The sequence below is a fragment of the Eptatretus burgeri genome, chromosome 12 (genome assembly GCF_056783735.1).
Source record: "Eptatretus burgeri isolate ZD-2024b chromosome 12, Ebu_testis_v1, whole genome shotgun sequence".
Taxonomy (NCBI): Eukaryota; Metazoa; Chordata; class Myxini; order Myxiniformes; family Myxinidae; genus Eptatretus; species Eptatretus burgeri.
Window position 1 is genome coordinate 44,043,895 of NC_140972.1, and position 20,293 is coordinate 44,064,187.

The 20,293-nt window shown below is 42.0% G+C and overlaps 2 protein-coding genes across 13 annotated transcripts in view; one reads left to right on the forward strand and one right to left on the reverse strand.

Moving 5' to 3' along the window:
• Positions 1 to 20,293, forward strand: part of HERC1 (HECT and RLD domain containing E3 ubiquitin protein ligase family member 1) — a 964,782-nt gene that overhangs the window by 615,720 nt on the left and 328,769 nt on the right. The window lies entirely within an intron of this gene.
• Positions 1 to 20,293, reverse strand: part of LOC147015511 (uncharacterized) — a 284,377-nt gene that overhangs the window by 115,031 nt on the left and 149,053 nt on the right. Inside the window, exon 3 of one of the 12 annotated variants that reach the window (XM_085850327.1) lies at positions 16,869 to 16,999. The exons of the other annotated variants lie outside the window; for them this stretch is intronic. The gene's annotated coding sequence lies outside the window, so the exon portion shown is untranslated. The remainder of the gene's footprint in view (positions 1 to 16,868; positions 17,000 to 20,293) is intronic. 12 annotated transcript variants of the gene reach the window in all.

A 20,293-nucleotide genomic window follows, 5' to 3' on the forward strand; every position in this document is an offset into this window, starting at 1 on the left:
AGAGAGAGAGAGAGAGAGAGAGAGAGAGAGAGAGAGAGAGAGAGAGAGAGAGAGAGAGAGAGAGAGAGAGAGAGAGAGAGAGAGAGAGAGGAAGAGAGAGGGGGGTCCAAAAAAAGAGAAGAAGGCATTGCTATATGAGGTGTTAATACCAGTGATTTTGGACGAAATGATGCAGAAATCAAGAAAATGACCAAATACCAAAACCTCAAGAATGAATAAAAAAGATCCAGGAAGCTGAAGAATGCCAAAGTTGTACCACTGATAGGTTGAGCTACGAGAATGATGACGAAGAACCTCACAGAGATATTAAAAAAAAATCATCGCTTGGACTATTACTACAAACGAACGAAAGTTGGAAGCTGTCTGGGGCTCAATGACGATCCTGAAGAGAGCCATCGGCGCAAAACTCCACAGCTTGGTCCATGAATCGTGACCCCTTACTGAAATTAAGGTGGACACTTTCATCCCCCCCTGCGAGGACTCCATTCCACATTCTGAAACCTGCATATCTCGATAGCAATCAACGATGCGCCGCGCGCGCGCGCACACGCACGCACGCACGCACACACACACACACACGGATACTGTGAATCCTGGTAGGTCTGTTTCACGTCCTGATGAAACCCACCCACATGTGGAGAAAGCAGGCAACAGCAACTTGCACTGACAAACACGCACGCACACACACACACACACACACACACACACACACACACACACACACACACACACACACACACACACACACACACACACACGGATACTGTGAATCCTGGTAGGTCTGTTTTTCACGTCCTGATGAAACCCACCCACATGTGGAGAAAGCAGGCAACAGCAACTTGCACTGACAAACACGCACACACACACACACACACACACACACACACACACACACACACACACACACACACACACACACACACATACACACTGACATTTATTTGTATATATATATATATATATATATATATATATTGTTACGGATTTCAAAATCCGGTCTGATGAATGCATCCACACATCCAGGTCCTCAGACAGTTATTTCCTTAAATGCATGTTCAGATTAGCCCCCATCCCCATGTCTAATGGGATTTTAAATGTGATGCGTTGAGAAGGGTGAAGGATAATTCCCCTCTCTTGTGGGAAGCTTTTTTCTTTGATAGACGCGTTTACACATATTTCTTTCATGAGCTCTAAAGCCCGCCCCCATTCTTCCTCAGCGGCAATCTTTCGTGAGCTCCGATGCCAGCCTTTTTTGAGAACACACGGGTCGTCATGGTAACCGTGCGCCAGTGGGGCGGGGTGAGCTTGGGGTGGACGGCACCCCGCGGAGACGGCCCGGAGATATAAAAACGAGCGCGAGGTACGTTCTGAGAGAAAAGAGATGAGAAAAGCATGAGGGGAGAAAAGCGTGAGGAGAGAAAAGCGTGAGGAGAAAAAAACATGAGGAGATAAAAGCGAAAGAGGAAAAAGAAAAAGCGAAAGGAGAGAGGAAAAAGCAAAGGCCGAGAGAAGCGAGCAAGAAGCGGGAGTCTGAACAGTGACGACAAACAATTCGTCCTTCCCAGTGCTTGGGCAAGCGAGCGTGTGGTGCACGTGTGGGTGTCTGACCAGCGCCAACGAGCCAATTCGTCTTTCCCAGTGCTTCGGCAAGCGAGCGTGTGGTGCGCGTATGGGTGTGAGCAGCGCCGCCAACAAGTGAGGCACGGGTCGGTCACCAACACCAGGGTCTAAACCTGCGACGGATGATCTCGGTGCCCTCCAGACTTCCACTGGCGTTCAAGGCTGCCCCGCGAGAAGGTGCACAGCAAAGCTGGGTGCTGGCGACGGACGTGACACGCACGCACGCATTTCAGGACGTTTTTGCTTCACGGACGACTTTCTGGTGAGCGAGACGATTCTTTCCCTCCCCCCCCCCCCCCCGAATGATCCGTTGGGTACCCATGTCTGTGTTTAGCTGCAAGTAAGTCAACCCCCGATAAGCAACTGCTCTTTGTCTCTTTCCTGGCATTTTGATTGATTTTGTTTTGAAATTCATTCTTTATATAACTCAGCAAATAAAAAGTTCTTATTTATTTAATTTATTATTAATAAATTATTTGTCGATTTCCAACCTGTTTGTCCTTTCCCTCCATTGGTCTAGCATTGTCTGACCCGAGATAGACTGGGAGGTAATTACCACAGATTTGACCAAAAATAGTCAGCATGCACCAGCGGTTAAAACGCTCGGCCGCTCTAATTAAAATCTAATCAGAAAACATTGGTGCTTTGCCGAGGACACGCTCCCCGCTCAGGAAACCACGTGACCTCTAGTTAAATGGAATAATTAGATGGCAGACACTGGAACTCGTGGTTGACTGGGTGGCGTTCGTGCTTCTAAATAAACCCACCGTTCCACAACGTTAATTGTGAGAGGTGGCCCCAGGTCCGGCTCTACCGAGGGCAACCGGGGATTAATCCCCGAGTGACAAGCTGGTGTCTCGGTACCCGTGGCCGCAACAACTGGTGTCGGGAGTGGGAGATTTTTTGAACCCCTTGATCAATAAATTGGTGTCAGGTCGTCGACCTGTGGTGCGCTTCACGCACCTCGAAATTCAGAGCGGTTAGACCAAATTTTAGTTAAATTTATTGGGATGAACAATGGTGGACCAACACGGGCAGGTCCCGGTGGGCCATGGAGATGATGTAAATATGGAAACGGAATTGACCCAGGAGCCGCATGAAGTCACAATGGAGGGTGAAGAGGAAGCAATGGGAGAGATGGAAAATAACCCCCACCTTCAACCTCTGGAAAATGCGGCGCCGATAGCGCAGACCGCCTGGTTATCGCCACCAGTGCAGCCCGAGAATGACATGCTGCTGTTCATGAGGCAGTTAATGGCACAAATGAAAATGTCGAGCGAAGAAAGAAACATAAAAATGGACGAAAACAGCAGAAAAATGGACGTGATGGGCGATGAAATGAAAAGGGAGATGAGTGAAGCGATGAGCAGAGAAATGGCAATGGTATGAGAGGAGGTAAGGGAGTGTAGAATCGTTGTCCGGGAAGAGATGAGGGAGAGCGAGGCCAGAATGATGGTGTGGAAGAGATTGGGAAGATAACGAAGGAGGTAGAAGGACTGACGATAGGACAGAATGAGTTGAAGGAACAAATGGAGAAGAACACAGGGGCGATAAAGGAGTTAAGAGCCCCCAAGAAGGAAACAACAAGAGAGATGACGGCAATTAAAAACAAATGTAAAATGGCACATGAGGAACTAACGAAGAGAGTAGAGGAGGTGACAGACGATGGGAACAAAGAAATGGGAAATGGAAACACTAATAGAAACAACGAAGGTGACGTTAGAGGGGGAAATACAAGGGGCGCATCGGGAATTAACGATGGTTAAAGAGGATGTGGATGAGGTAAAATCGAGATTATTGAAATTAAACCAAAACAGGTCGAAACAGGTAGTGGAGTAAAGGAGGAGATTATTGAATGCATGGACGTGTTATATGTACAGCGTGACAGAGTGCTCGAAGAACGGGAGGAGGTGTGTATAACGAAGGTAAGTCATGGCGAGACCGGGCACATACATGCTGCGATTGGGTGTGTGTCAAGCTTGGGGGGAATAAAGGACCCGGGGTTTCTTGGAGTGCCCAATGTGCCGGAGTATGTGCAGAGTGCATGTGACATAACATGGATGAGTGCACACGAAAGAGTGGGACACGGATCGATCTGGACGGGAGGAGTGGTTCGTGTAGCGGACCGGCGTAGCGAGGGCTACTCGAGTAGTTGGTCCGAGCAAAAGAGTAGTTGGTGCTTTGCCGAGGGTGCGCTCCCCGCTCAGGTAACCACGTGACCTCTAGTCAAATGGCATAATTAGACGGTGGACACTGGAACTCGTGGTTGACTGGGTGGCGTTCATGGTTCTAAAACAACCCACCGTACCGCAACGTTAATTGTGAGCGGTGGCCCCAGGTCCGGCTCTATCGAGGACAACCGGCGATTAATCCCTCTGAGTGACAAGCTGGTGTCTCGGTACCCATGGCTGCAATAATATATAATATATACTAATGAAGCTTGGTAGGATGAGAAACCAAGAGGAAAAAACAAATTCACAATGTGGATTGGCTGCAAGTCATTCGTTGATCAAATGTTGAACATTCATCGACTTGGAAAAAAATTGGAATAAGATTCAAATTGTCGCTCGATAAAACGAAGACACGAGAGAGAAACCTTCAGCACACTAACATGACAATATACTGTCAGGCTAACCTTATAATATCATGTTCCAAGCAAAGAAATACTGATGATTTTCTGTTTGCAGACATTCGGAAAAAATAAAATTTATTTGCAGGATGACAATTTAAGTAGATTGTAAGCAATCTAAAAGGCTAAAGCAGCCTGGCTTCTCAACTGGGATCTGGCATTCTGCTTCATTACATGCACCCCTAACAATGCAGTTATGCAAATCCAGCAAAAACCACACTCCAGACTTTAATGTTGATTTTAAGTGCATTATTGAGGATATAAAAGTACAATTGGGTGCTTCATTATATGATATTTTAGCAATGATAACCTCACCTTCAAGGCCTTCTAACCAAAGCCCATTAATTGACCTGTCACATGGCCTTCAGAGACCAATGCAGGGAGCAAACTTTGACAACCATTGCGATGCAGAGATTTAATTGTACTGCACAGAAAGTCACACCACATCTCCCCAGGATGTATTTGATAAGCATCACTTATTGGGAGATTTCACCTTTCTTCCTCTTCCTCTTTTTCTCTCTTTCTCTCCCTTTCTCTCTCTTTCTCTCCCCCTCTCATTCCCTCTCTCCCACCATCCTCCTCATCCCCTCTCTGACACCATTCTTAACTTGATCCTGCGTGAAGATGGGAGCTCACATTTCCATCAAGTCGTCCTTACCCACAGCTTTGGAGCGCAAGCTTTGAAAATGATCTTTCCTCATGAGAATCGACTACCCATGGTGTGTCCATTATATTCAGTCGAACAATGAAACCAACAACGACTCTCAATAAAGTACAGTTATTTCTAGTTGTAGAAACGAATTTGCTGTTATCCCATTTTTTACGTGTGTGAGGCATGTTTAATGCAAACTGATGAGAGAGTGGGGTGTCTGCAAGGTTAGTAAAATATGCACAAACAGCAAGACTGTTCACTAGACTGGATACTTTTGTTGCTTTGCCACAGTGTTGCACACAACATGCACCGTAGAGAGTTGTCCACAATCTTATGTAATGAGGCAGTACTATTGCTGTGATCCTGCTAATGACAACAGGAAGGAATGTTAACCTTTCCAGCTGAACAAAACAAGCCTGCAGTGTATTATCGGCAGCTGCTACACATTGCACAAATTAATATCCAAAGTTTGCTGGGATGATGGGCTGAACTCATCAGCAAAATGCATGATGCAGAACATTAGTGCAAACTAGTCTGCAGTAGAATTGAGAACTAGCCTGTACCTACTACATTGTCAAGCTGGAAGTAGTTTTTACTAATTTTACAACAATGGATAAAATAAACAGAATGTTGACTGGGGTATGCCAACCACCATGGGAAGCATGGAGAAGCTGTCGTTTTGGGTGTTAACCATTCGCCAGAGAAAAAGGCGCTTTTGCTCCGACGAAGGTTCTTTGCTCCGACCCTTTACATTTTGTATGCGTGTGCTTGAGAACTTTGTACTGGCAGCAAATGATGAGGCACTTTCTGATGTGAGGAAGCGAGCATTGCTTTTGCACTGCCTAGGAGCTGATGGTCAGCATTTATTTGATTCTCTCCCAGTTGCTGAGGACACATACTCTGCTGCTCTCACCACATTAAAGGAGAGATTGTTTTTGAACAAAATAAGTTTCGTCAATGATCACAAAGACCGGGTGAATTGACTGCTCACGTGAGGTCACGGTTAATTGCAAGTTTAGAGATCTCTGATGAAACGATAGAATATCAGCTTGTGGATAAAAACCCTTACAGCTCGCATAATTATGTGAACATTTTATTTTGGAACCATGGTGGTTCTTTGGCAATTACATATGGCACACCTTATTTTCAGGCTGTAGTTACAATACCAGCATGTCCCATAAGGAAGCAATACAGATGCAACACCATACCCAGGAACACTTCAAATGAACCAGCAAAGCTAAAATTTTCACAGGCCCAACTGGTACAATAAGGGAGTCCATGCAATAAGGGAGAGAAACACAACGTCATTAAGATGGCATTGGCTGATACCCAGAGTGCTCCAGGAAGTTATGTCACTTCCCCCAAGCTCAGCTACTGTTTGCCTGAAATAAAGTCTGGTGTTGTGTCACGCATTTGGCTCCATGTTTACATTGTACACCGCTCCTTCCCAATGCCATATCCAGGTGGTGCATGACGTCATCGCCGGGCGCCGAAGGAAGGGAGTACTGTACTCAGTTTTCGCTCTGTCTGTTTGTTACTTGCAAAATCAAAGATTTTTCAAGTATATTGGTCAGTCCATTTTGTTATTCTGTCTGTCTCTCTGTTTATTGCCGAGAGGTCACAATTTTAAACTGATCTTCACAAAACTTCACCACATGGTAGAGTTTGTCATAAGGAAGAAGCCTATTGTTTTTGAGGTGAAAAGGTCAACATAGGCCAAAGGTCATCAACTTAGGTGAGATTTCTAAAATCCTCAATTTTCATCCGATTGACTTGAACTTAGAAGAGGGTTTTCATCTCAGCTTACTGAATTCAACCACCAATTAATTTTGAGGTCAACATCGACCTTAAGGTCAACATGGGCCGAATTTCTAACATTGTCAATTTTCATCCGATTGACTTAATTTGAAGTGGAGTTGCATATTTGGTCATTGAATTCAACCACCAATTATTGTTGAGCTCAAATTTGTTTTCTGGATTTTGCAAGTACCGTGCTCTGCACGACGTCTTCTTGTTTGTTTTCTTGTTTGTTTTTCCGGGTGATATCTCAGCCATCCAGAGCGGGGAAAATGAAATATGGGGACAAAAGCGAAAATGTGCTTTGGCAAAAACGGTATTAGAAATATATTTTTGATTAATTGCTTAATTTTTATCGATTAATTGTTTTCTCCTCATTCTGGCAATATCTCAGGCACCTTTTGAGCAAGGAAGCTGATATTTGGACATGACGGTGACAACGTGATTCGACTTTAAAGAATATTTTGATTTATTGATTAATCAATTAATTATTTTCTTTCTTGCTTTCTGGGCGATATCTCAGCCATCCTTTGAACTCGGAAGCTGAAATTTGGGGACAAAAATGAAGATGATCATTGGCAAAAATAGTATTTTTTTATTTTTTGATTAATCAATTAATTACTTCATTATTATCGATTTATTCATTCCTTATTTATTTTCTTTCTCATTTCGGCAATATCTTGGTTACCCTTTCAGCTTGGAAACTGATATTTGGACACGACAGTGAACAAGTGATTTGGCGATAAAGGGTATTTTTGATTCATTGATTAATCAATTGATCGATTAATTATTCATTTTTCAATGAACTACTTCATTTTCAAAGAGTTACAGATTCGGATGAAACTTTGGTGGTTTTGGTATGTTATTGGGCAATTGATTGAGAAATCGATTATTTTATGACTATTATTTATTTTAATTACACAATTAATCATTGAATCAATCAATTTTTGCACACCGCTCACTCCAAATCTGTCTCCATATGCTGCATGGTGAGTAAGTATCATTTGCACATATTTACCTCAGAAGTACATTTGTATCCATAAACTAAGTATAATTTGTACACATTCACCTCAGAAGTACACTGTTCCCTCCCAATTCCATCTCCACGTGTTGCACGGCGGCAATGTCACGTGTTGCACGGCGGCGATGCCACATGCTGGAGGATTTATTTATTTATTTGGCATGGGGGCGGTGTACTTTAAATGTACCGATACTTGTGTGTGATTTGTGTTGCAGCTTCTCCATGAGCTTTAGACCCTGTAAAAAGGGGATGGTGGGGGACAAGATAAGTACATCATTCTGAGTAGTACACTGGCTCGGCCAGCTTCTTTTATTTTTGAAATGGAGACTGCCAACCTTTGAGCTCGACACTGTTTCAGCTGGAATTAAAACCCTTTCTTTATCTGCTTATTAAATAGCAATGTATCCCTGACTATTAAGGTCAGGAATGTTGGAACTAAAATGGTCCTCAATCTGGAAAAGTTCTCTTTGCTTCACCACTTTGACCATGTTAAAGATTAAGAAGTAATATGACGATATGCCTTTATAGTTATCCTATTGGATTTAACTCCAAGGGTTCCAAGCATTCCATTCAACCCCCGGTTTCATTTTTCATTTGCCTGTAGAATTACATCCCTATGTCTGGAAAATTATATTTCCCCTCCTGTACTACTGAAAAATACCAGAGGCAAGAGCAGTTTTGGAGGGAAATAGAGAAAGACTTTGTTCCAGATCTGGTGCTCTGATAATGCACAATTCAAAATTATCAACTTGCTCGATTTTTGCTACTTGTCCCACTGTTTAACTTTTAAAAAAAGTTATCTTAGTACACGTAATGTACACTTAATGAGGTTTAAGGTTAGGGTTATCTGAATAATTACCTCCATACTTTCCTTTATGGCAAAGGCCCAAAGTTGTAGTCAGCTGACAGCAGGATGAAAATATATATTGACACACACCAACAATCTAACTTGTCCAACTGGCTAAAACTGGTTTATTCCATAATAAAAAGAGGTTTGCAGGTACATAATGATTTTAAAATTATGTGATTACATGGACCTTGTTAACCATGATGCATTTGTTTTGAGCAAGAAGGAGCTGAACAAAGTGGAAGATATGGCTGGTGAGCTGGACAAAGGTAAGCCAACAAAACCAGGAATGTCATGGTGTTGTGGAAGTTGCTCAACACACTATTCTACGCTGCAGTGATAATACCTGCTCATGGAATTGAGGACAATTATGGCAAAGAAGTGCAAACTGATGTGTTATTTAAACCTACTGGCAGTGGATATGGCAACACTGAGTGCACGACCAGCCTGACAGGTATAATAATAATAATAATAATAATCATCATCATCATAATAAAATTTCCTTTCCAAGGAACTTCAATGCAGGAGACCATTCGGGCATCAAGCCTGCACAAAAGTCACCAACCTATTGTTGTTTGCATGTGCTCTTTCCTTTTAAATGCTGACCATCAAGCAAGGAAGCAGAACACACAATTTTTAAAGTGTTTGGCATGACTTGGCCATGGTTCAAACCACCGACCTCTCAAACTCAGAGCATATGCTCTAACCATTACACGACTGAGTCTGGTCGAAGCTTTCCAATATTTTGGAGCCACAAAGTTTAGGTTTTTAATCCAAAGTAAATGGTCCTCTGCCCCCCAATGCCACTGAAGGTTGGCAGTTTTGAGCATGTCTTCATCCAATCACAAGTTCAACAATCCATCTTACATTTTATGACCACTCGTGCTTTAATAAGTTAACGGACTAAGCTTTGCTTCAATACTTGTGACTTTTGCAAAATGTATGCGGATCAAGATGTACCAAGGGCTGGTATTCGGGTAGCCAAGAGATATGCATACTCGCATTAAAGCTGTCTCGCCTGGGTTTCAATCCCGACCCAGCTATAAACTCATCCTCATTGGTATTTTGCATACAAAGTGATTCATCAATGTTTGTGCTGTCCCTTGGATGGACATTAAAGTGGGAGGATGGACATCAAACTGGGCATCCCATCTACGAGCATTAGTTGGTAGACGTTAAAAATCCCACAGTGTCCTTCATGAAGAGTAGGCAAGCGATCACAAGCACCATGAACAAATTCCAAATTCCTGCATTCTTATTCAAGTATTGTGTGTCAGAATGCCGATTCGGCCAAGATTGCAACTGCTAGCCAAGAAAACTGCCTCAGCAGATTTGTGCACTTAATGGTGAGAGGATGAACAAGCAAACAAGATGTGCCATGTTTCAAATGCATGATAAAACAGTACTTTAATGATCAACCTGCATGATACTTCAGGTGTATGAAGGGAATACATGGCAAAGGGAATGAGGAAAGAGAAAATGGAGGGATGAAGATAGTAAGGTGACGGGATTCGTTGGCAGACCATATTAGGAGAATGGGGATGGAGGATAATTAAGGAATGAGAGCAATGGGAGGGGAAATATGGGCAGCGGAAGTGAGATAAGGAAGAGGGAAAGAAGATCAGTTTGAAGAGGAGCAAGAAAGGAGGCTAAAGAAGGAGAGGTAAAGAAGGTAGGAAAAGGAGAAAAAACGAGGCAGGAAAAAGGAGGGGGGGAGGGTAGGGATCAGGGGAATAGGTAGAGAGGAAAAAATCTGAAAGGGATGAGAAGGATGATGAGTGCTCAACTTTCTAAGCCACAACGAATCCAAGGAATGAACCACATGAATTTTTTTTGCAAATTAAAGACTAGGAGCAGACAAACCAATATGTAGAGTTCCATAGGAAAAGAGCATGTGAGACATAAAAAAAAGGAGAATGAAAGGGGATGAAGACTGAAATTTAATCCTTAGCTTCCATGGGGTCGAGGGTCAAAGTTTACAATGGAAGCAAACCAAAATGAAATAAAAAAAATAACCAAACAAAATTAATTCAATCTATCTTGTGGCTGTCACATTCAGCTTTGTGTTGGTATAATCAAAGGTAGCACATAATGATGGCAATGTGCATGCAGACATGGCTATTGATGGAGAAAGTTTAGCTCGGTGTATAGATGATGTTTGGATCCACAATACAGTCGTTTACATCATCATACATACCGTACATCCTCACCAAATTTACATCACCAATGATAATCTGTCATACAGGGCATGCATGTACTGAAGGCGGTACATTTACACCTTCAATGCCTTGGCCTACTTCTCACTCAAGTATGGAACACCAAGTGTGTGTGATGCCTGTGGAAATGATAAATTCCTGGGACGACATTTGATCATGATGTGCCTCGTGCGTTGAGCAGCGACAGGGGATGTTGGAGGCCAACCAGCAGCACCATGTAAACTGTTAGTATAATCAGAAAATGTTTTTTGATGTTAACGTACAAGTGACTGTAGTAAAGATGATGAAAGTTTTGCTTCACACGTTCCTCAATGCCTAAATCAACAAACAAGCAGTCATAGACTGGTACTTACGAAATCGTCAACTTGACCTCTGACCTTGTCTAATAAAAGCTGTCTCGAGAGAAGGTAGCGACGCAAACCAGAAGTTTCTACGATGATTCTGTATCAAACCATCAAAAACCGTAACGTCGACCGAAGCAAAAATCTCCATTTCTCCACGCAATTATATTAAACCTTAACGTAACTCAACGACACGTCTGCTCGAGCGCACTGCATCACATGACGACCCGTGCCGCGTCGAGTGAAATATTTTTATACAATCTTAAAACGTCTCCAAAACATCAGATTTTTACCAGAATTTCGACAACCGAGTTTTAAGCGTCCTAAGCGATCGCAAAATCCGAAGACAAAATTAAAATCGAAGTTAAAACGAACTCGTAACGTCGAGCGAAGCAAAAATACTCCATTTCTCCACATGAATTTACGGAATTATGTTTGACCTCACTGTGACCTTGACCTTTGACCGATTTTGACCAAAATCTAATCAGCACAAGCCATCACCCTCCTGAATCACCTGGTGTAATTTGACATTGGTAGCTTCTTCCGTTCGAGTTATCTGTACCAAACCATCAAAAATCGAATATTTGACCTCACTGTGACCTTAACCTTTGACGGATTTTGACCAAAACCGAATCAACGCTAGCCATCACCCTCCTGAATCACGTGGTGTAATTTGACATTGGTAGCTTCTTCCGTTCTCGAGTTATCGTGCCTACAAACAAACAAACAAAGAAGCAGTCATAGACTGGTACTTATGAAATCGTCAACTTGACCTCTGACCTTGTCTAATAAAAGCTGTCAATTGAGAAGGTAGCGACACAAACCAGAAGTTTCTATGATGATTCTGAACCAAACCATCAAAAATCGAATGTTTTGGATGTTTGACCTCACTGTGACCTTGACCTTTGACCGATTTTGACCAAAATCTAATCAGCACTAGCCACCACCCTCCTGAATCACGTGGGGTAATTTGACATTGGAAGCTTCTTCCATTCTCGAGTTATCATTTTCTGGATGTTTGACCTCACTGTGACCTTGACCTTTGACCGATTTTGACCAAGATCTAATCAGCACTAGCCATCAGCCTCCTGAATCACGTGGTGTAATTTGACATTGGTAGCTTCTTCCGTTCTCGAGTTATCGTGCCTACAAACAAACAAACAAACAGACAGAAACGGAAGGCATCAATATACTTACGAAATCTTTAGATTTCGTAAGTGACAAACAAACAAACCAACAAACAAACAAACAAGCAGTCATAGACTGGTATTTACGAAATCGTCAACTTGACCTCTGACCTTGTCAAATAAAAGCTGTCTCTCGAGAAGGTAGCGACGCAAACCAGAAGTTTCTGCGATGATTCTGTATCAAACCATCAAAAACCGTAACGTCAACCGAAGCAAAAATCTCCATTTTCCACGCAATTATATTATACCTTAACGTAACTCAACGACGCGTCTGCTCGAGCGCACTGCATCATGGGACGACCCGTGATGCGTCGAGTGAAATATTTTTATACAATCTTAAAACGTCTCCAAAACATCAGATTTTTACCAGAATTTCGACAACCGAGTTTTAAGTGTCCAAAGCGATCGCAAAATCCGAAGACAAAAATTAAAATCGAAGTTAAAACGAACTCGTAACGTCGAGCGAAGCAAAAATGCTCCATTTCTCCACATGAATTTACGGAATTATGTTTGACCTCACTGTGACCTTGACCTTTGACCGATTTTGACCAAAATCTAATCAGCACAAGCCATCACCCTCCTGAATCACGTGGTGTAATTTGACATTGGTAGCTTCTTTCGTTCGAGTTATCTGTACCAAACCATCAAAAATCGAATATTTGACCTCACTGTGACCTTGACCTTTGACCGATTTTGACCAAAACCGAATCAACGCTAGCCATCACCCTCCTGAATCACGTGGTGTAATTTGACATTGGCAGCTTCTTCCGTTCTCGAGTTATCGTGCCTACAAACAAAGAAGCAGTCATAGACTGGTACTTACGAAATCGTCAACTTGACCTCTGACCTTGTCTAATAAAAGCTGTCAATTGAGAAGGTAGCGACACAAACCAGAAGTTTCTACGATGATTCTGAACCAAACCATCAAAAATCGAATGTTTTGGATGTTTGACCTCACTGTGACCTTGACCTTTGACCGATTTTGACCAAAATCTAATCAGCACTAGCCACCACCCTCCTGAATCACGTGGGGTAATTTGACATTGGAAGCTTCTTCCATTCTCGAGTTATCATTTTTTGGATGTTTGACCTCACTGTGACCTTGACCTTTGACCGATTTTGACCAAGATCTAATCAGCACTAGCCATCAGCCTCCTGAATTACGTGGTGTAATTTGACATTGGTAGCTTCTTCCGTTCTCGAGTTATCGTGCCTACAAACAAACAAACAAACAGACAGAAACGGAAGGCATCAATATACTTACGAAATCTTTAGATTTCGTAAGTGACAAACAAACAAACCAACAAACAAACAAACAAACCAACAAACAAACAAACAAACAAACAAGCAGTCATAGACTGGTATTTACGAAATCGTCAACTTGACCTCTGACCTTGTCAAATAAAAGCTGTCTCTCGAGTCGGTAGCGACGCAAACCAGAAGTTTCTGCGATGATTCTGTATCAAACCATCAAAAACCGTAACGTCGACCGAAGCAAAAATCTCCATTTCTCCACGCAATTATATTATACCTTAACGTAACTCAACGACGCGTCTGCTCGAGCGCACTGCATCATGGGACGACCCGTGACGCGTCGAGTGAAATATTTTTCATACAATCTTAAAACGTCTCCAAAACATCCGATTTTACCAGAATTTTGAGAACCGAGTTTTAAGCGTCCTAAGTGATCACAAAAACCAAAGACAAAATTAAAATCGAAGTTAAAACGAACTCGTAACGTCGAGCGAAGCAAAAATACTCCATTTCTCCACATGAATTTATGGAATTGTGTTTGACATCACTGTGACCTTGACCTTTGACCGATTTTGACCAAAATCTAATCAGTACTAGCCATCACCCTCCTGAATCACGTGGTGTAATTTGACATTGGTAGCTTCTTCCGTTCTCGAGTTATCTGTACCAAACCATCAAAAATCGAATATTTGACCTCACTGTGACCTTGACCTTTGACCGATTTTGACCAAAATCTAATCAGCACTAGCCATCACCCTCCTGAATCACGTGGTGTAATTTGACATTGGTAACTTCTTCCGTTCTCGAGTTATCGTGCCTACAAACAAACAAACAAACAAACAAGCAGTCATAGACTGGTACTTACGAAATCGTCAACTTGACCACTGACCTTGTCTAATAAAAGCTGTCTCGAGAGAAGGTAGCGACGCAAACCAGAAGTTTCTAAGATGATTCTGCACCAAACCATCAAAAATCGAATGTTTTGGATGTTTGACCTCACTGTGACCTTGACCTTTGACCGATTTTGACCAAAATCTAAACAGCGCTATCCACCACGCTCCTGAATCACGTGGTGTAATTTGACATTGGTAGCTTCTTCCGTTCTCGAGTTATCTGTACCAAACCATCAAAAATCGAATATTTGACCTTGCTGTGACCTTGACCTTTGACCGATTTTGACCAAAATCAAATCAGCACCAGCCATCACCCTCCTGAATCACGTGGTGTAATTTGACATTGGTAGCTTCTTCTGTTCTCGAGTTATCGTGCCTACAAACAAACAAACAGAAACGGAAGGCATCAATATACTTACGAAATCTTTAGATTTCGTAAATAACAAACAAACTGAAACGGAAGGCATTAATATACTTATGAAATCTTTAGATTTCGTAAGTAACAAACAGAAACGGAAGTCATCAATGTACTTCCGAAATTTTTACATTTCGTAAGTAACAAACACACAAACAAACACAAACAAACAAACAAACAGAAACGGAAGTCATCAATATACTGACGAAATCTTTAGATTTCGTAAGTAACAAACACACACACAAACACAAACAAACAAACAGAAACGGAAGTGATCAATATACTTTCGAAATCTTTAGATTTCGTAAGTAACAATTATACAATTTCTTCGTCCGTTGCAGATGCCATTTTGAAAGCAGAAGGTCACCTATCTCCCTCAATGCCATTCATTATTTGAACTTTCAAATAATCATACCTTCTTCTGCTTGTCATTTATATTTTGAGTAGATGTGGTTGAATGATGATGGATGGGAATTACGTGATAAATTCACTTTTATAGAAAGAATAACCCACTGATGAAAGAAACTGGGCCTGTTCTCACTCTTCTACAATTCCATTCCTTGTGATTTGGTGCATCCATTTGTCACCATTCCACTGTTTACCCTTGGCCCCATTATGTATGTTAGCCTCAATATCACTATTTTTAAAAATTCCAGTTATGCAAGTGGTTTCACACGTAACTTTTCATGACTGCATTCATCACAGTAAATTTAATCTACAACCCCAACCAGAGCGAAGTTTATGGCATGCCAACGCAAAACCCCTTGCTTCCCACCTAAAGCAAACATGAAAGATGGTAAAAAAAAAGTTCCACCAGGAATGAACCAATATCAAATTTTGAGTTTAAAAATATTCTGTTTTGACCTTTGTGACTCCACGTCCCCACACCCTGGGTCCATGAACTGGGGGTCAACTCCAAAAACACAGACACCCATTTCATGCATCCCCCAATGTTGATTGCATATACAACGTTTCTTTAAAAAAATGTTTTAAAATGTGCTCGGAATTGCATTTCGTGCCAAGTGATCATCAAAAGTACCAAGTTTGGTGAGTTTCTGCACAACCGTTTAGTCAGAGATAGGGTGGCAGACAGGCAGACAGTGACAGACAGAGATGATTACAATATCCCACGTTTTTTTTTTTTTTTTTTTAAGCATTGAGATAAAAACAATCCCACCACTTGATCTTTTTTGTTAGAATTTTCAACAATGGCCTCATGCATCTGCATTATCACTTTCGGAATAATAAATAGTCCAAGAGTGTCAGTAAAAGGGAGGGCAGGAAGGTACAACAGCTGCTGTGGTCGATTGGCATACAGCACTTGGAAACACGATACTGAAAAAATGGCACCGTACTTAATGCATTAATTTTATCATTTAGAACAATCAACGAAGAGATTCATTGTCTTGAAACGCGCTCGAGGTGTTTTATTTCAAGTGTGCAACACGAGTGGCTTTGAAGGTAGAGCGTTGGTTGCATCAATGAATGCACCATCCGTCAGATTGTTAAACTGAGTGACACGTCTCGCAGCATTGATGGCTGGTGGAAGTTAAAGACCTCACGGTATATTTTGACTGAGTGAAGGTGAGCTATCGCCGGCATCCGAACCAAATTCATATTTCCTTCCGGAACCAGCTCCAGTCCAACATTCGGTCTGGCCAACAGGTTCATGAAAAAAGATGGACCAATCTTACATGTTTTATCAGCCACAGATCCCAAACTATAAAATGGGACATGGAGGGAGTGAGCTGATGGTGTTTTTCATAATTTTGTGTATCTCCACTCTGTCTCCTCTTTGTTTGTTTCTTTCAACACTATACTTGTTATACTGCAATGCACTAGTAAGTTATAAATATAAGTTCCCTTACAAGGAACTTAAATGCAGGAGGAGGCTATTCGGCCCATCAAGGCTGTGCAATGCTTCCCAATCTATGGTTGTTTATCCATGCTCTATCCTTTTTAAATGCTGAGCATCAAGCAAGTAAACAGCACATACCGTTTTTAAAGTCCTTGGTATGAATTCGCCAGGATTCCAACCACAAGCCCCACCACCCTTCGAATGCTCCAGTCAAGCCATTATGCCATGGAGTCTGGTTATGTTGTGGAATAATTTATCCATCCATCCATCTACAAACAAATATGTGATCCCTTTATAATAATCATTTTTATCTTGAACATGTGACACCAATCACATTTTTCTCCCGGCATAGAAACCACACAGCGAGAAAGTCAATATAGTATATGTGGCACCACTGAGCCACACAATAGAGAGGAGAAGCCAAAAGCAAAGGTGCTTCGGGACCTTGATGATACACAGCTATCAAGCAATATAGAATGATGCCAGGTTGTACAGGTGTTACACCAAGCTTGTCTCTTGCCTTTGGGTTATACTCATAGCTTATTCACCTTGACTGTGCTTCAAAGATATTACACTCATGATCAGCCAAGAGACATTTTGGCCTGGACAAATCTACTTCATTACAATAGGACAGCCATGGGGGCATCATGTGCAATATCTGTTTGGAAAGCAAAGTCCAGAGAGACTGCCGGTGTGGCACAGAAACCGAGATCCGCTTCCAAAATCCCAGATGAAATAATATGCCAGCTGCCACCCACAGATGACACCATCGCTGCCAAATCACACCATTTCTCAGATATGCAATACAGCTACTTCATTCAGCAATTTTACTTTCAATTTTCGTTTCGCAATTTTATTCCTTCGGAAAAAAGTCTAATTACGAATTATATTCCTCCGTAAGACATCGACGTGCAAGAATCGCCAAACATTAACTTGTTTGACCATCTTGAAATTGAGGTGACCATCTTGAGAATTGAGTGGTGGGGTACAGGAAGACAGATGTACATTTGAACAATGTCGGCAAAGGAATAAAAAGATCATGAGAAGGTACGTAAGACACCATTATATGACAATGAGCCACAACCTTGAAGGAAGAGAGATAAAACCATGATCAGATGACAACGAGACACCAAGTTATAGGATCGGAGGGAATAACCAGAGAAAAGGGAGACAAAAGAATTGGAGGTGAACAGAATGCTTGGACATTTCACTTTGAATCTTTCATGCTGACTTAATAGGACAAATCTTACCTAATGATGTCATGACCAAGACATTAGTGCAAGGTGGTAAAATTTTGCACTTCATTAACTACAAATTTCAGAAGGAAATCATTATCACAGTGAATTTTACCTGTTTTAGTCCATAGGCCCAGGCCAGAAATTCCACTTGTCGGTACCATCTAAATTCTAAGGAAACCAATCCTAGTTATGATTTTTGAATTGGTGTATATATATATGTATATATATATATATATATATATATATATATATATATAAATATATATATATATATATATATATATATATATATATATATATATATATATATAGATCATATTTTGATGTGATAACCATTGCAGACTGGCAGCTTATTGGTTGTTATCATCTCTGGAATGTACCCACCCTCCGCATAATGAAAGCGAAAAGGCAAACTCAGAAACATTCACTAATGATGCAATTGCTGTTTCCACATGGGGCTAGAATGAACTGCAAACCACAAATACATGTCTCAAATGCTTTATGTATACCATCCAAATAATCCTTTCTGTCATTCCTGAAGGCAGAATTTGTTTTATGGCAGAAAGGGGCGAACAATAGGGCCGATAAAAATGTTGCTGATTAGTGATTTTCAGTACATTTTAATTTATAATATTGTCATACAAGTTCCCTGGGTAGTGCTACTGAACCGCAGTAGCCCACAACATGCACATGTTGTATGAGGAAAACATTTGTGAACATTTTAAAAGTTTTTACCACAGTTAAAGGAATTGCCCTTCCCCTACCCTCGTTCCAACAAGCGTCCAAAATGTGAAATTTACGGATACCCCAAATTTCACCACGCTACTGTGGCATGTTTATGTACTATGTTTTACTCATGCATATTTGTAGCCATGAATGTCCTTGTGATTGTGCCAAAACATTCACACCATGGATCAGTAGTCTAGTCTTCATCACTGTTATCAGCATCAGAGTCCTCGAGGTCTACAACCTCTTCCTCGACATCAGCGGGCTGGTTGCTGCAGGTTTGCAACTTGCACATGTCAGTGCACTTCAGGCTATTGGCAAGGCATGTGCAGTCTGGGAGTTTGCACGACCATCCACACTTGCAGGAAAGCAGTTGCAACACTGCATCCGGTGCTGGAGAACCCTGCATCCACTCGATGGCCAGCTTCCCGTCATCATCAGTGGTCCATCCACAACCCTTGGGACTTGGAACATAGGGTTGGCATTGCAGACAGCGCCTCCAAATAGCACCTGGTAGTTTGCACGGAGGACGTGCACGAAGAGGCAGTCTTCACATGGTGGAAGCTGACTGGACTCTATCTCTCCCCGTCTAGCACAGAAGAGTTGATGTCGGAGTTCATTGACTTTCGTGGTGTTGGGAGACGGCACGTACATGTGGCAGGTGACCTCTTGCAGCTTCTGAAAGACCTCGGTGGATACTTCCCATGAATGACCGAGCTGACTGAAGGCCTCTTGGTAGGTCTTATCCGACTTCATCTGCTTCAAGGCACCCATCTTTCCCCGGCCTGCAAAGGCACTGACTGTATCACAACCGGAGAACACGTGCAGTCCAACCAGGGCATCACAGACACTGTCTCCCATCGATCGAGCAAGCTTGTCAATGTCTAGGAACCGTGTGCGGGTTTGCATACCACACTTCTGATACACGGGGCATGGGATGTCCTTATTGAAGGCAAGACACAGCACGAGGACATCTGTATCTTCGGCAGTGATCACCACAGCCTTGTACCCAGCCTCTGCTGCATGCAGAGCATGCAGAAGCATTCGGGTGTCTGCTTCCTCCTGTGTGGACTTCAGCTGTGCCACTTCCTCCCAGTGGTCCTTGGTTTTTTTTGATATTCCCCCAAAACGTCAATATCTCAGAATGGTAAAATGGTAAAAATGCAAAATACATACACTAAGCTGCTCTTCTGGAACGGTTATCACATATTGAAATAATCATATAGTCCCTACCAATAACTTAGTAGCCCTAAAGTTTGGTTTCCTCAGATGGTACCGATATATGCCTGGGCCCATGGACTATTAGGTAGAGCTATGACTTTACCTATTTTTTGTGAACCATCATGCAAGTGGAGTCCCCCATCTCCATACTTGAATTTGAGGATATTTTCACCATCCATCCGAAGTTTCACTGCCCTGGACTCCTTTATCCTTCACTTTCATTATCTGCTCTCGGGTCCTTTCCTTTTTTCCCCATCTGCTTTGCTGTTGCTGCTTTATATACAAATCTTGTTTTGCTTGTATTTTTCCTCAAGGTTGCTGTGGTGACATGAGTTCCAGTAAGGCTTTTTTGCCTGTATCTTAAGTGCTGTTATAGAT